The sequence below is a fragment of the Pseudorca crassidens genome, chromosome 1 (genome assembly GCF_039906515.1).
Source record: "Pseudorca crassidens isolate mPseCra1 chromosome 1, mPseCra1.hap1, whole genome shotgun sequence".
Lineage (NCBI taxonomy): Eukaryota > Metazoa > Chordata > Mammalia > Artiodactyla > Delphinidae > Pseudorca > Pseudorca crassidens.
This window is the reverse complement of record NC_090296.1, coordinates 150,202,872-150,219,073: the sequence shown is the minus strand read 5'-3', so window position 1 is coordinate 150,219,073 and position 16,202 is coordinate 150,202,872. Positions and strand designations below refer to the sequence as shown.

The following is a 16,202-nucleotide window of genomic DNA, read 5'->3' as shown; positions in this document are numbered from 1 at the left end:
CCCGTAGTTTGAAGTGGGTAAGCCCAATTCAGAGGAAAGTATTGGGAAAACAGACTCTGGCTGCAGAGTCAAGATGCTTTTCCAGGGGAGCTTTCCCAGCTATCGATCTGGCTCTCTGAAGCCTCCTTTGTCATACTGCTGGGGACCCATGGGGGAAAGGGCTGGATTGATTTCCATCTTTGTGGTTAGTGATAAGCCCTGAAATTCCATCGTGAGAAATGTGTGAGGAGGAGAGAAGGAAGCAGAGGTGGCACACAGGCAAACATTCACGTCCTGCAGTAGTTCCTGCCCCTGAGATAGTTGCTGCTCCCTGGCTCCCAAACTCCTCACTCTTTCACCAAACACGTCCAGGGGAGTCTGGGGTCCCAATTCAAGCTCCGTCCACGCGTCCAGACTCCTCTCCCATGTGCTCTGACCCACTTGGTCGGTACTAGCACTGTACCCAGAATACCCCTGCTCAATTCCTGCATCTGTGGCTTGCTCCCTGCTGGCAATGCCAAGGTTAAATAATAGAATCTGGAAGGAGCTGTGGAGGTCACGTTGCTCAGCCCTCCTTCTGGAGAAGGGGCCATCGGAACTTGCTTCCATGTCTTGCTGCTGGGAGCAACCTCTCCTGTAACTTGGCATTTCTGTTTCTTTTACATTTTTATTTTTTTTTTAGACAACAAGGCATCTGCCTTCTTGCTACTCATGTCTGGTACAGGTGTCTTCTTTGCCACCTACACACATTCCAGGCAGCCCTCCCTGGGCACTTCAACCTTACCATAGGAATTAGGTGGTGTTTTATCATCATGCAGGCATGAAACAAGCACTGCTAGCTTCCTTTGTCTGCTCTCCTGGGTGCCTTTAGAACACGGGGTTCTAAGCTCCTTGAGGCTGAGGCTGCGCTCGAGCCTGGCACACAGGAGGTGCCCAGGAAACCTGTGAGTTGTCCGGGCCCAGCAGACATGTCAGATGGGATTGCTCGGTGGGCCATGCACAGTCCTGTTTGTTCATCGTCCACCGAGGGTCTTCTGTGGGTCAGCCCAGCCCTGAACTTGCTCACCGCCTAAAGGTGGAAACTGACACACTCACAGAAAACCACAACACAGCGTGCCGCCTGCTAGGAGGCGTGTTGGGGATGCTGAGGGAACGTGGGAGGGAGCAGCCATCAGGCCAGCACTGGGGCGAGCTGAGCCCAGAAGGATGAGCAGGAACTCGTCGGTTGGTAGCGGCAGGAAGGGCAAGCAGCAGGGAGCACCGGGCCGGAGAGGTTCGGCTTCCCACTCTCCACGGCCTCCAACGTGGCCTTTAAGCTAACATCAGGCAGACAGCCACAGAGATACACTGACGGTTCTGAAGGAAGAAGGCCATCATACGCCTGTCAACCGCTGTTTTATACTTACGGTGACCAGCGTGTCCTGCTTTGCCCAGGCCTTTCCTGATTTTACCACTGACAGTCCTGCTTCCTGGGAAACCCCTTAGCCCTGGCAGACCTGGAGAGATGGGCTGGAAGGGCAGCCTGAATGATTATATTCCATAAACCCTTTCATTAACTTCTTTTTGTTTCATTTTTAACTCTTTTTTAATTTTATTTTACTTTTTTTCCGGTACGTGGGCCTCTCACTGCTGTGGCCTCTCCCGTTGCAGAGCACAGGCTCCGGACGCGCAGGCTCAGTGGCCATGGCTCACGGGCCCAGCCGCTCCGCGGCATGTGGGATCCTCCCGGACCGGGGCACGAACCCGTGTCCCCTGCATCGGCAGGCGGACTCTCAACCACTGCGCCACCAGGGAAGCCCTAACTCTTTATTTTATATTGGAGTACAGTTGATTAACAATGTTGTGTTAGCTTTAGGTGTACCAGGAAGTGATTCAATTATACATATACATGTATCTATTCTTTTTTCAAATTCTTTTCCCAATTAGTTGTTACAGAATATTGAGCAGAGTGCCCTGTGCTATACAGGAGGTCCTTTTTGGTTATCTGTTTTAAATATAGAGGTGTGTACATGTCAATCCCATACTCCCTAACTATCCTCCCCACTGGTAGGTAACCATAAGTTTGTTCTCTAAGTCTGTGAGTCTGTTTCTGTTTTGTAAATAAGTTCATTTGTATTATTTATCTTTTTTTCAGATTCTCATTATCCTCTGACTGGCACAATTACATTGCATTACAAGGTCTTTGTGACAAAGGCATTAGCGAATTAGTTGTAAACGTTGAAAATATGCTGCCTTTTTGGAAACCCTGGATGGGGATTTCTTTATATTTTAAACATACCGAGCTCTCCTCTCCCCAGGCTTCAAAGGGCTGTGGCAGCAGCGGAGGACGTGCTGTGAGAGACAGCATGGTGGATTTGGGGGCCTGCGAGGAGGGAGAATGTCCGGGGCACAGGGGATATGACTTTGTGCAGGCAGGGTTGTGGAGGTGAGACTGGAGCGGGGCAGAGGTCACAGAGCTCCCGGGGCCGGGCCAAGGTCTCAATCTCACAGCCTTGGGGAGCCCAGAATGCTGTCACACAGAGGAGTGTCACAGTTGGATCAGAAAGTTTACCCAGGTGGAGTTCTGGAGAATTGATTTGGGTGGGTGCTGTAGAGGCCATGATGAGAGACGGAAGACCACTCTGGGTGCTGCCGTCATTATGCAGGTGAGTTTCACAGAGGTGGAGAGAAACGGACAGGACAGTGATCTGAGGGTGAATGTGTGGCAGGGGGAGGTGACTCACTTGTGCTCTGGCTACAATGACAACCACCAAGACAGGGACTTAAGGAGGAAAATAGCTTCAGGGGTAGATGCTGCGTTTGGCTTTGGATGTGTCGTTTGGGCCCTGGGACCGCCAAGTGGAGACATCTCCTGGGCAGAGGGATATAAATGTCTGAAACTTTGGAGAGAAAGGTAGCCTGGAGATAAAGATTTGGCTTTCATTCACCTTCTAAGTCCAAGGTGATTGAAATGGGTGAGTTACTGATGGTGAAACTGAGTCCCCCTAAAACTGAGTTCCCTTACCGAGTTTATGATTAATCTCTCTATCCAAAACTTTATTCCTTTTCTTGTCCCCTCTGACCTCAATCCTGTGCTAACTGAACAGTCAGATGACTACCACTGCTGTTGTCAGTAACATTGTAAATGTACTAAAATTACTGTTACAGATCACATCATTAACGTACAAACTCAGGTTGTTTCTCCAGGGCAAGATGAGCTAACGGACCCCCAGCTGTGAACTTGGTCAGAGAATCACAAACCAGAGATACCTTGACTCCCAAAACTATGATTAAGCAATGTTCCAAGATATGAGTAACCCCGGCTTCTTTGTTCTTCCCCTTAAAAAAAAACCCAAACTCAAAGACCGAGTGGGAGTGGTCTGAGGCTTGTCTTCCACTCCCTTGCTTGGCACCCTGCAATAAACACTGTCTTTTCCTTCACCACTGCCTTTGCTGCCCACCGCGCCGGGCAAGCAGACCCCATTTGGTTCAGAAACAATGGAGGATGTGAGTGAGAAGGCAAGAGGCCCCAGCCCCGCAGGGGAGAGGATGGTTGATTCTCTATTTCCTAGAGGAAGGGCTGTGATGGTTGACAGGCTTGAACAGGGCAGCAGCTTTTGCTGGTGTCTTCAACGTGCCTGAGCACAGTCGGATCCCTGGGAGCCATCTGGAAAGTCAGTCTTTTCTGGTGTGACCCAGTTCTAGATGACACTAATAATACCCATTCACTCCTCGGAGCTGTGAGGAATCGGGAGCTAAGGTATGCGCGGGGCTCGTTATGCAAATAACCTGTCCTGCGGCACAGACAGGGCTGGCTGGTCCTTCACTCCTTCCTCTCCTCTCCCAGGATTCTGGAATGGTCTGCTGCTGCCCACACACAGCCCTTGCCTTCTTCCTCCGGGTACCTGAAGGCCTCCTGGATGTAAGCATCTCTTGAAAAACAACAATCTTCATTTGCCAGAATTGTTTTAAAACAATTCTGGCTATGAGAATGCTCAGATAAAGTCAGTTTCTCTTTCTCAATAAGAAAAATGAGGAAAGAGAAAGCATTGCACGGGGCGGGTGGGCTGGGGGTGGACTCAGGAGATGGATGCTGTCCAACTAAGCACACGTCTGTCTCTGAATTTCTGTGAAATGCGGGTGTAGAGCTGCGTGAGCCGTCAAGACCCGGCCCAGACGTGCTGAGTATGATTCTAGCCAACCTATACAAGTCAGCGCTTGCTAGCGCGTGAGTCAGAAATATTAAAATATGGCTCAAAACAAGGAGTTAAAAATGGTAATTTTCAAGGTCTTATGTATTTATTCAATAAGTATGTATGGAGCACCCACTGAAAGTCAGGCACCGTGGTAGCTGCAGGTGAGATAAAGGGGAGCAAAGGTGCTCCAGGGGCCCCCATAAGAGTCTAGTGGAGGGCACGCGACTGGGGCAGTAGCTGCACAGTGTGAGGGGTGCGTGTTGGGGGGAAGGCGGCAGGGAGGCCGGAGAGGAGGCTGTTCCAATAGTTCTGCTCCTTCCCTCCACTCTCTGACAACGTTCCCACAGGATGTTCCTGGCCCACCTCTATCTCCATAGGAAAAATCTCGGAAGCGCCCAGAGGATGTGGTGCACCCCACACTTTGCAAGGAGCACCCCGTGCTGGGAGGGAAAGCACTCATCCTTCCAGACCGCCGACGGGAGCTTTCCCAGTGTCAGTGCGCACTGACGCCTCAACTTGTGCCTGAACTATTTTTAACTGCCTGTCGCCATGGCAGCGTGAGAACCGCTGGGAAAGATGTGGCCTTTCTGACAGCAGTCAAGATGCTGGCTGCCCTCTCATCTCACTTAATCCCCTGCGCGCCAGAGCCGAGATAATCTACATTAAATTCCCGCCTTCTATTGGCAGAGCTGGAGCCCAGACACCACTCTGTGCTTCCTCATCTGCAAAGTAGGGATCTTAATAAAACAAAACCCAAAACCAACAAAACATCTCCCTTTGTGGGTCTGTTGTGGGAATCAAATCAAGTCATTAATGCATGAATGCACTCTGCATGGCCCATGTTAGTTTCTTTCTTGCTTTCTTTTTATTTTTTTTAAAGATGTTTTGATGTGGACCATTTTCAAAGTCTTTATTGAATTTGTTACAATATTCCTTCTGTTTTATGTTTTGGTTTTTTGGTCCCGAGGCACGTGGGATCTTAGTTCACCGACCAGGGATGGAGCCTGTACCCCCTGCACCGGAAGGCGAAGTCTTAACCACTGGACCACCAGGGAAGTCCTGGCCCAGGTCTTAATGGCAACACCAATCCCCACCCCCTTCTGCCCTTCATCTCTGCTTTATGGGCTGATGCCCGTGAGCCTTCTACAGGTTTCCACGAAGTCTGGAAACATAGGCAGTATCATTTCTTTCTTGACAGACTGGTGATGTCCTTGACATTCTGCACATTTGCCCACGTTTCCAGACTTTCCAGACCCCCTGCAGGACCAGGTCAAGGGCCTGCCTCTCCCTGGCAGAGGTGGGAGCTGATGCAGACAGGGAGCTCTCTCTGTCACTGGGCTTTTTGCAGTTACATACCTGGATCCCTGCCTTGTCTTTACTCCTTGAGGGCCGGGACTGTGTGTCTTTTCACCTTGTACCCCAGCACCCAGCACCAGGCCCTGAGGACAGGTAGACACTTGATTAGTATTTATTGAATGAAGAAAGGAAGGAAGGAATACAAGGGCCAATGGAGAGTGCAAGTGTGACATTGTGATTTATAATAAGAAATATATATTTGGGACTTCCCTGGTGGTACAGTGGTTAAGAATCCGCCTGCCAATGCAGGGGACATGGGTTTGATTCCTGGTCTGGCAAGATCCCACATTCCGTGGAGCAACTAAGCCTGTGTGCCACAACTACTGAGTGCATGCACCACAACTACTGAAGCCTGCGCACCTAGAGCCTGTGAGCCACAACTACTGAGCCCCCGTGCTACAACTACTGAAGCCCGTGTGCCACAACTACTGAGCCTGTGCTCTAGAGCCCGCGAATCACAACTACTGAGCCTGCCTGCTGCAACTACCGAGCCTGTATGCTGCAACTACTGAAGCCTGCGCGCCTAGAGCCCGTGCTCCGCGACAAGAGAAGCCTCCGCGATGAGAAGTCGGTGCACCGCAACAGAGAGTAGCCCCAGCTCGCGGCAACTAGGGAAAGCCCGCGCGCAGCAACAAAGACCCAATGCAGCCCAAAATAAATAAAATTAAAAAAAAAACGAAATATATATTTGGTCTTCCCATTTCTGGCAGAGCTCCTAAAATCTCTGGAATTTCCTAAGGGCTGAGCACGATCAAAGTGTCTTTTGTTATGTAAACTTAGCTGACTTTTGAAATGCCCCTAAGTCACCTATGGTTGCATGCTGGTCATCAGAGGAACTGACCATGGGATGAGAAGGGTGGAACAGTTCCACCCCTCTGAACTCTGGGGACAGGACAGGGGCTGGAGATTGAGTTCAGTCACCAATTGCCGATGATGTAATGCATCATGGCTATGTAACAACGCCTCCTCCGTGAAAACACAAAAGGATGGGATTTGGAGAGCTTCTGGGTTGGCGAGCGTGTGGAGGTGCTGGGAGCTCTGCGCCCTTTCCCTGTACCTTGCCCTCTGCATCTCTTCCATCTGGCTGTTTCCGAGTTATATCCTTTTATAATAAACCGACAATCTAGTAAATAAAATGGTTAAGCTCTATGACGCCTGCAGCCAGGGAGAGGTCAGCTGGCAGGAAGTGATGTCTTTCTGGAGAAGAGCTGCCATGGAGGGGAAGGAGTGGTTCCTGGGAGCACAAGGCTGGGACAGACTGCTCACCTGCATGGTGTCATGGAGAGCCACATGGCCTGGAAGCCTGACCTCAGGGCCCTGAGCCCTGGGGAGGCGTTTGATCTGGTCTTGGTTCTGCAAAGAGCCTGAGAAACATGCCCTTGATGGAGGGAAGGAGCATATCCAGAGGGAATGCATCTTGATTCCTCCTCTGGGGAGTCGTGGGGAAAACTGGAGGGAACTTCTGATTGAAGAGGTGAAGACCCTATGTCAGGGTCCCTTCAGGTCACAGTAGTTTTGCTTGAGACAGGAGATAGCCATCCCCAGGAAAAATGGTCCAGGCTTTTGCAGAGCATTCAAGAGCATTTAAGCAGTAGTTGGAACTTTCAGGAAAACGAAGGAGACAACCTGTGGGTTCTGTCTGCGTAGCTGAGAGACTGACTCACCTATTCACCCTTTGCCCTCCCTCCCTCCCGCCAAGGTTATCCATGAAGGCTGGACTTGAACAACAGGGGTCTGATCTATGTCGTCATCCTAGTCTCCTCCCCAGGCTGGTTTTTAAAAATAACTTTTATTTTTTCTTAGAACACAAGTAATTGACACTCTGTAGATTCAGAAATGCAGAAAAGAACAAAGAAAAAGAACCAGCTGTAATCCAGTTGCTCAGAGATAATCACTCTTCATATTATGGTATCTAGTCTTTTCTGCATGAGTATGTATTATACATGCACATACGTGTATGCACACTTATTTATAGAAATGCGTATTTATGCAACGTGTAATTCTTTTTAGAAAAAAGATGTCAAATCGTGTTTGAGAGCTTAGACACTGGAGCCAGGTTTGGGTTCTAATCCTGGCTCTGTTGTGTGCTGCCTGTGTCGTCTTGATTGGAACCTTTCTGTGCCTCAGTTTCCTTATCTGTAAACAGCCAAATTGGTTGATGAAAAATAGTATCTCACTGTTGCCTGAAGTTGAAGTTTTCTGTTGGTCATTCATGTTTCTTGGAACTGCTCGGTCGTACCCTCTGTCCACAGGAGGGTATGCCTCATGCTTTCATGGTGTGTGAAGGTGCTGTGTGTTCCTGCCACTTCCAAGTTTGGGGCTCTGGACCCCACCCTTAGCCTCTGATTATCCACCATCTTTGCTGTCTCTTCAACTTCTCCCTCTGTGTTGCCGCCTTTCCACCAATCAATACAATCAATTAAAATGTTGATTTCAATAATAAATTCTGGAGAAGGTGCGGAGAAAAGGGAAGCCTCCTACACTGTTGGTGGGAATGTAAATTTGTGGAGCCACTACCAAGAACAGTACGGATGTTCCTTAAAAAACTAAAAATAGAACTACCGTATGACCCAGCAATCCCACTCCTGGGCATATATCTGGAGAAAATCATAATCCAAAAAGATACATGCACCCCCGTGTTCACAGCAGCACTATTCACAATAGCCAGGACATGGAAGCAACCTAAACGTCCATGGACAGATGAGTGGATAAAGAAGATTTGGTACATATATACAATGAAATACAATTCAGCCATAAAAAAGAATGAAATAATGCCATTTGCAGCAACATGGATGGACCTAAAGATTATCACACCAAGTGAAGTAAGCCAGACACAGAAAGACAAATATCATATGATATTACTTATATGTGGAATCTAAAATATGATACAGATGAACTTATTTACAAAACAGAAACAGACTCACAGGCATAGAGAACAGACTTACGGTTACCACACGGGAAGGAGGGTAGGGATAAACTGGAAGTTTGGGATTAGCAGGTACAAACTACTGTACATAAAATAGATAAACAACAAGGACTAACTGTATAGCACAGGGAACTATATTCAACATCTTGTAATAACCTATAATGGAAAAGAATCTGAAAAAGAATCTATATGTATACATGAATCACTTTGCTGTACACCAGAAACTAACACAACATTGTAAACCAACTATACATCAATAAAATAAAATTTTAAAGGGTTGATTTTTAAAACATGCTCAAGTCTCTCCCTTTTTAAATAAATAAGCAAAAACTCTTGCTGAATGCTATGTCAGCCAAACTTCCTTTGCCAGCCAAACTTCCTATGGGTTGTCTATACCCATCATCTCTCTTCCCCATCCCCCTTTCTCGATCTCAGTCTGGTTGCTGTCCCACAGTCCCACCCAGATTGCTTGGGAATGGGCTCCCAGTGGCCTCCTTGCTACCAGATCCACTAGGCACCTCTGTCTTTATTCTTCCCGGGCCTCTTGCCTTTGGCACTACCTCCTCCTCCCTCTTTCCCTTGTCTTCCTGGACCACAAACTCTCCTGCTTCCTGGGCTCCCTCCCATCTCCTCCCCTCTGCTCATTCTTTGCTGGTCCCCTTTGTAAGCGTCCCTCCTTGAATGTGCTTTTCCTCAGCCTTCCTCCTTGCTTCTTCTCCTCTCTGAGACTCTGACTGAACCCAAACATATCTTCACTACTTTGTAAATGCGGTCCATTCTCAAATCTCTACCTCTTAGCTCAGACGGCTCTTCTGAGCTCCCGATCAATATACCCAACTGGACACTTCCATTAAGACATCCCCTAGAGCCATCAAATCGATGTGTCTCAAATAAAATTAAATATCTTCTCTGCTAATACAGCCCTCCCCTTTGGTTTCTATCTTTGGGAAGGGTCAGACTCATTTCCCTGTTAAAGTGTCAGTGAGTCATTTTGAAAGAAATCAAAGCAGTGTTCCATTAATAGTTGAATTTTGGGAATAGAACGATGGAAGGGTGGCCGGGGCATCTGGGTCTTCTGATGTCACTGAAATCACAGATGCTACTGTGCTTTGTATTCTTGTCCTGTACGAGGCAGACCCTGATGCCTGAGAGACAATCAACACTTATAATTACTAAATGCATGGAAACTCATGGGACCAAGAGGAATAGCTTTTCACAGAGTGCTTTAGCTGGAAGGGCTCTCAAAGATCATCTGGTCCAACTGTAGCCCCGAGAGGAGTCTGTGGTCCTCAGCACATGTCTAGTGGTGCAGAGAAGTGACCTCAGACCCTTCCCAATTCCCACTGTGATTTCCCGGGGGCCACTAGGCATGGCCATCAAAGATACCCCTGCGATGAGCTGGGAGTCTTGGCCCCAGGTAAGAGCATTTGATCTGACGTTGTTTTCCTTCACCCTCCAGGTCCCTGTCCTTAGGCGCCCTTGGAAAGGGGTGGGAACTCCGTGTTGCTTACAGAGGATTTTCTTACCTCTGGCTGGGCTCCCAGGCCCTGAAATCACAGGAAAGCATGGGCAGGTGTAGTTATCAACAACCCAGGGAGGGAAATGCTCTCTTTAAAAACCTAATTAATTACAGAAATTTGAAGCGTACTAAGAAGAGAGAGAAGAGTACAAAAGAATCTGCATGCATCCAGTCCCCAACTTCAACTCACTCCTGTCATACATGTAAGTCTCCTTCCCCTCAACATCTTTTTGTTTGGTTTTGTTCAATATCATTTTATTTTATTGTCATTCTTTTTTTAAAAAACTATTTATTTATTGGAGTACAGTTGATTTTTTCTTTTGGCTGCTCCACACGGCATGTGGGATCTTAGTTTCCCGGACCAGGGATGGAACCTGCACCCACTGCACTGGAAGCTTAGAGTCTCAACCACTAGACTGCCAGGGAAGTCCCAAAATAGAGCTGATTTACAATATCGTGTTAGTTTCAGGTGTACAGCATAGTGATCCAGTTTTATATATAAAACTTTTAAGATTCTTTTCCCTTATAGGTTATTACAAAATATTGAGTATAGTTCCCTGTGCTGTATCAAGATCATTTTAAAGCAGGGTTTCTCAAACTTTTTGGTCTCAGGACTCCCTTGCACTTTCAAAAGATATGAAGGACCCCCAAAAGCTTTCGTTTATGTGAGTTAAATTTTTGATACTTCTATTAGATATTAAAACTGAGAAACTTTAAAATATTTACTTATTAATTCATGTAAAAATTATAACACTTATTACATGTTAACATAAATGACATGCTTTTTAAGGAAAAATAACTATACGTTAACTAGTAAGAAGAGTGGCATTGTTTTACACTTTTTACAAGTCTCTCCAGTGTCTGGTTAATAGAAGACAACTGGATTCTTAATAGAAGAGAGCTGAATTCTTTTTGCAGTACGCGGGCCTATCACCGTTGTGGCCTCTCCCGTTGCGGAGCACAGGCTCCGGACGCGCAGGCTCAGCGGCCATGGCTCACGGGCCCAGCCGCTCCGCGGCATGTGGGATCTTCCCGGACCGGGGCACGAACCCGTGTCCCCTGCATCGGCAGGCGGACTCTCAACCACTGTGCCACCAGGGAAGCCCTGTGCTTTTTTTTTTTTCCTTAAATTTAAATTTGTCACCGTAGCCTGGAGATCCCTCCATGGTAGAACACAGAAGTCTTTCCTTAACCATTTTGGTTGAACAGTTTTACTGAGGTATCATTTACATAGCATAAAATCTACTCATTATAAGTATATTATTCAATAATTTTAGTAAATTTATAGAGTTGTGCAAGCGTAGCCCGGTGCATCTTAGAACATTTCCATCACCCCAAAAAGTTCCTATCAGTAGTCAATCCTAACAACTCCAGCCCTAGGAAACCACTGGTCTGCTTTTTTATTTTTTTCTTTAAAACAGCTTTTTCTAAATATTTTATGTGGTCATATGGTCTTTTATGTCTAACTTCTTTCACTTAGCATAATGTTTCTGAGTTTCATTCATGCTGCAGAATGTGTCAGCACTTTGTTCATTTTAAATGTCTAATTGTGTTCCACTGTACGACTGTACCACATTTTGTTTATCCATTCACCCGTCAATGGGCATTCGGATTGCTTCCAGTTTGGGGCTATTACGGATAACACTGCTGTGAACATTCACATATGTATCTTTGTATGAACATATACTTTGATTTCTATTGGCTAGATTCCTAGAAATGGAATCACCGGTTGTCCTCATTCATTTCTACAATGGCATCGAACCCCATGGCGTAACTTATTCAACCAGTAACTTATTCAAGCAGTCCTCTATTGATGGACATTTGTGTTGTTTCAGCTTTCCTTTTTGCTATTGCAAAAACAGTGCTACAATAAATAGCCCGTGCATGTGTAATTTATTCCATTTGCCAGTGTATCTTTTTGATCGATTCTTAGACATGCGTTTGCTGGGTCAAATGGCAACCACATATGCAGTTTGGCTAGATATTGCCAAGTTCCCCTCATAGATACTGTGTCATTTTTCATCCCTAACAACAGTCGGTGAGAGTTGTTTTCCATAGCCCTGCTGGCAGCCTGTATTATTCAACTCTTGTATTTTCATCAGTATGTGTAAAAGATGTTATCTCAGCATAGTTTTTAATTAGGAATGCTCTCTTTTCTAATGTGTCATTTCATTCATTCATTTATTCATTCATCCATGCCATACCACAAAGAGGCAATGCCCCATAGGTTGCTCTAATTGCTATTCTTATTGTCACAGGTGCCAAGCAGAGCTCAGAACAAGGCAGGAAATATTCCTGCTACCATGGAGCTTACATTCCGATAAGGAAAGGAAAATAATACAGCTAATTAATATGAACATGTTCACACAGTGGTAAGTACTCTGATGAGAACTGAAAGAGGGTGACAGATCAGTGGACGACATCCATTCGTTCAATTGCTGAGTCACACCTACAGTGTGCGGGGCTCCAGGTGAAGTGCTAGAGCTTTCCTGGTCAAGGTGCAGCCAGTCTTTTGTGAAGGTGATGGGGGTGAGTGTGTACGCTGCCTTAGGTCATATAGAGCAGTCGGCACAAGCTGACCCTCTTCTACTGGGCCCTGGGGACACAGAGAGGAGCAGAGGTGGTCTCTGTTCACAGTCTAGTGGAGGAGAAAGACAATGAAACCAAGCCATTCCGGAAGAAAAATGCCCTAATAGTGCAGTGGGAGCATATGAGGAGATTCCAGAAAATTCCTCAGGGTGGTTGAGGCTCAGGGAAGGCCATGCAGGGCCTCTGAAGATGAGTGAGGGGGCCCAGCAGCCTTGCAGGGAGAGGGCATGTCGGCTGCCCTGGGCACGGAGCACGGCCCCCGTGGTGGAACTGTGAGGTCATGAGGGTCTCAATCGATTAGGCAGCGTCTGAGGGGCAGGACAGCAGCCATAGGTGTTCTTCTCTTAGAGTTCTTAGCACTTCTTTGTTTGTTTGTTTTTAATTGGGGTATAGTTGCTTTACAATGTTGTCTAGCTCCTGCTGCACCGTGAAGTAAACCAGCCATATATGTACACATATCCCCTCCCTTTTGGATTTCCCTCCATCCAGGTCACCACAGAGCACTGAGTAGAGTTCCCCGTGCTATACAGTAGGTCCTCACTTGTTATCTATTTCATACCCAGTGGCATATATACATTAATCCCAATCTCCCAATTCATCCCACCCCAACTTCCCCCCCTTGGTGTCCACATGTTTGTTCTCTACATCTATGTCTCTATTTCTACTTTGCAAATATGTTCATCTGTACCATTTTTCTAGATTCCACATATATGCGTTAATATACGATATTTGTTTTTCTCTTTCTGACTTACTTCACTCTGTATGACAGTCTCTAGGTCCATCCACCTCACTACAAATAACTCAGTTTCATTCCTTTTTATGGCTGAGTAATATTCCATTGTATATATGTGCCACATCTTCTTTATCCATTCATCTGTCGATGGACATTTAGGTTACTTCCATGACCTGGCTATTGTAAACAGTGCTGCAATGAACACTGGGGTGTATGTATATTTTTGAATTATGGTTTTCTCAGGGTATATGCCCAGGAGTGGGATTCCTGGGTTATATGGTAGTTCAGTAGGAGGGGTTTGGGCCGGGTGCTGCATTCTTGACCTGGGCCGTTGCCCTTCCCTCCCGTTTAGAAATCAGTGAGAGATGATCCCTGGTCCCTGTACTCCTGCTGCTGAGATAGTTCTCCTAGCCCAGCTTCAGCCACCCTACCCCCATCCTTACTGAGCCTGCTTCCAGAAAACGGGCCTCACTGACCAACTCCAGTACCTCCCACTGCCACTGAACTTCTGTCTGACATGTGGCAGAGTTTCCCAAAGTGGTTTTCCAGAACCCCTGCATCAGAATAACCTTGGATACTGCTGGTTAAAAAGTTAATTCCTGAGCCCTGCACAGGATATATAGAGTCAGAATATCTGGGCTCAGAGATGGACATTTTCAATCAGCTCTCCAGGTTCTCCCTGTGTACACCAAAGTCTGAACGTCACTTTTCTAGGGTAGTGGTTCTCATCCGGGGTACTTGTTAGAAATGCAAGTTCTCTGGCCTTGTCCATGCCACCTGCATCGGGAACTCTGAGGGTGGGCTGGGCAGGCTGTGTTCTGACAAGCCTCGGGGTGATTCTGATGCACGCTCAAGTGTGAGAACCACTGGATTAAGGCCAGGGTCCTCCACCAAGACTGCATGTTAGAATCACATTAGAGAAGTCCCAAGGAGCTTCTAAAATTCCTGCTGCTCAGGCCCCAGCTCCCAGGGATCCTGGTTTGGGTGACCTGAGGTGGAGTCTGAGCATCTGTGAGCTCCCCAGGCGAGCTGAACGTGCAGCCAGCGACGAGAACTACTGGTCCAGGACAGTGGTTCTCTGGGCGCAATTTTGCGTATCACGGGACGCTTGGCGAAATCTGGAGACATTATTTGTTGTCACAGCATGGGCATGCCACGGGCATCTAGTGGTGAGAGATCAGGGATGCTGCTAAACATCTTGCAATGCACAGGATAGCTCCCGCAACACCCGGGCTAAAAGGTCAGTAAGGCCAAAGTTGAGGCATCCTGTTCTAGGGAAACAGTCATACCCAAGAATCTTAGCTTCTAGACTTAGCCCCACCCCTCCTCGCAATAAGATATATATTTGCAGAGTATTTTTTTATTCTCAGAAACAAGACATTCCATAGAGCTTAATTCTCACCTACATGACAACTAATACAGATATGCTTATACACACTAACATTCATAAAAAGGTATCCCCGATACGCATGTAGATGCATGCAGAAAGATACATGTAAGTGTTTGTCTGCACAGATGCCCGCACTCATATTTACTGAACCACACACATGGAGCCATACCCCCTACGGTAACTCACAGTCATTAAAGTGCACACACACATATACACACTCACACACTGACAACCCCATTTGTTAAGTGCAAGGGCCCTAGTGTCACCCAGAGTTCTCATGTTCTCCCCATCCCCATTCTTTTTTTTAAAATTAATTAATTAATTTATATTTATTTTTGGCTGTGTTGGGTCTTCGTTTCTGTGCAAGGGCTTTCTCCAGTGGCGGCGAGCGGGGGCCACTCTTCATCGCGATGCGCGGGCCTCTCACTGTCGCGGCCTCTCCCGTTGCGGAGCACAGGCTCCAGACGCGCAGGCTCAGTAGTTGTGGCTCACGGGCCTAGTTGCTCCGCGGCATGTGGGATCTTCCCAGACCAGGGGTCGAACCCGTTTCCCCTGCATTGGCAGGTGGATTCTTTAACCACTGAGCCACCAGGGAAGCCCTCCCCATCCCCATTCTTGCTCTGCTTTGCCTGAATGGCCTAGGTATTGACATGGTGGAGACTCCACATGCCAAGGTCATGGTTGCATGTCCTTGGGGTGGCAGATAATCAGGCGGGGTGGAAGGAGAGCCTGTAGCGGGCATGGTGCTTGGGTGCAGCACGAGGGGACAGTGAGAAGGGACTTGGGGTCCCAGGCGCTCCAGGAACCTGAGAGAGATGAGGGCAGGGAGGGGAAAGGAGTCAGACTGATGCTCAGGGAACTCCAGGGGGAGAAAGGGAGGAAGGGAGGATGAGGGGGAGGGTGAACCTGAGCCAAGGTGCCCGATGGAGCACACTGCCATCGCTGTCTGCTTCTGCTGTCTCCTCAGCGCCTACTCAGATTCAGGCAGAAATATTTGCTAAGGGTTCACTCAATATTTCTTTAGACACTCATGCATACCTTAAAGGATGGTAGTGGAAAGCACATGGGTCTTTGAAGACAGGTAAAGCAGATCTGAATCTCAGGCCTGCCACTTGCATGGATAAGTTTCCCAAACTCTCTAATCCTTTTTTTTTTAATTAATTTTTTATTTTTGGCTGTGTTGGGTCTTCGTTGCGGACTTTCTCTAGTTGCGGAGAGCGGGGGCTACTCTTCGTTGCGGTGCGTGGGCTTCTTATTGCGGGGGCTTCTCTTGTTGTGGAGCATAGGCTCTAGGCACGTGGGCTCAGTAGTTGTGGCACACGGGCTTAGTTGCTCTGCCGCACGTGGGATCTTCCTGGACCAGGGATCGAACCTGTGTCCCCTGCATTGGCAGGTGGATTCTTAACCAGTGCGCCACCAGGGAAGCCCTAAATTTTTTTTTATTGAAGTATATTTGATTTACAATGTTGTGTCAAACTCTCTGATCCTTGGATTTCTTAGGTAAAAAGTGGGGATGACAATACCTACTCCAAATG

At 47.3% G+C, this 16,202-nt stretch overlaps 2 long non-coding RNA genes across 2 annotated transcripts in view; one reads left to right on the top strand and one right to left on the bottom strand.

Moving 5' to 3' along the window:
* LOC137203141 (uncharacterized) overlaps nucleotides 1-16,202 on the bottom strand; it is a 32,191-nt gene that overhangs the window by 8,810 nt on the left and 7,179 nt on the right. The window lies entirely within an intron of this gene.
* On the top strand, nucleotides 3,690-6,462 carry LOC137203162 (uncharacterized). Its single transcript, XR_010932958.1, has 3 exons — nucleotides 3,690-3,718; nucleotides 3,806-3,880; nucleotides 4,502-6,462. It is a non-coding gene; the product is annotated as an uncharacterized lncRNA (long non-coding RNA).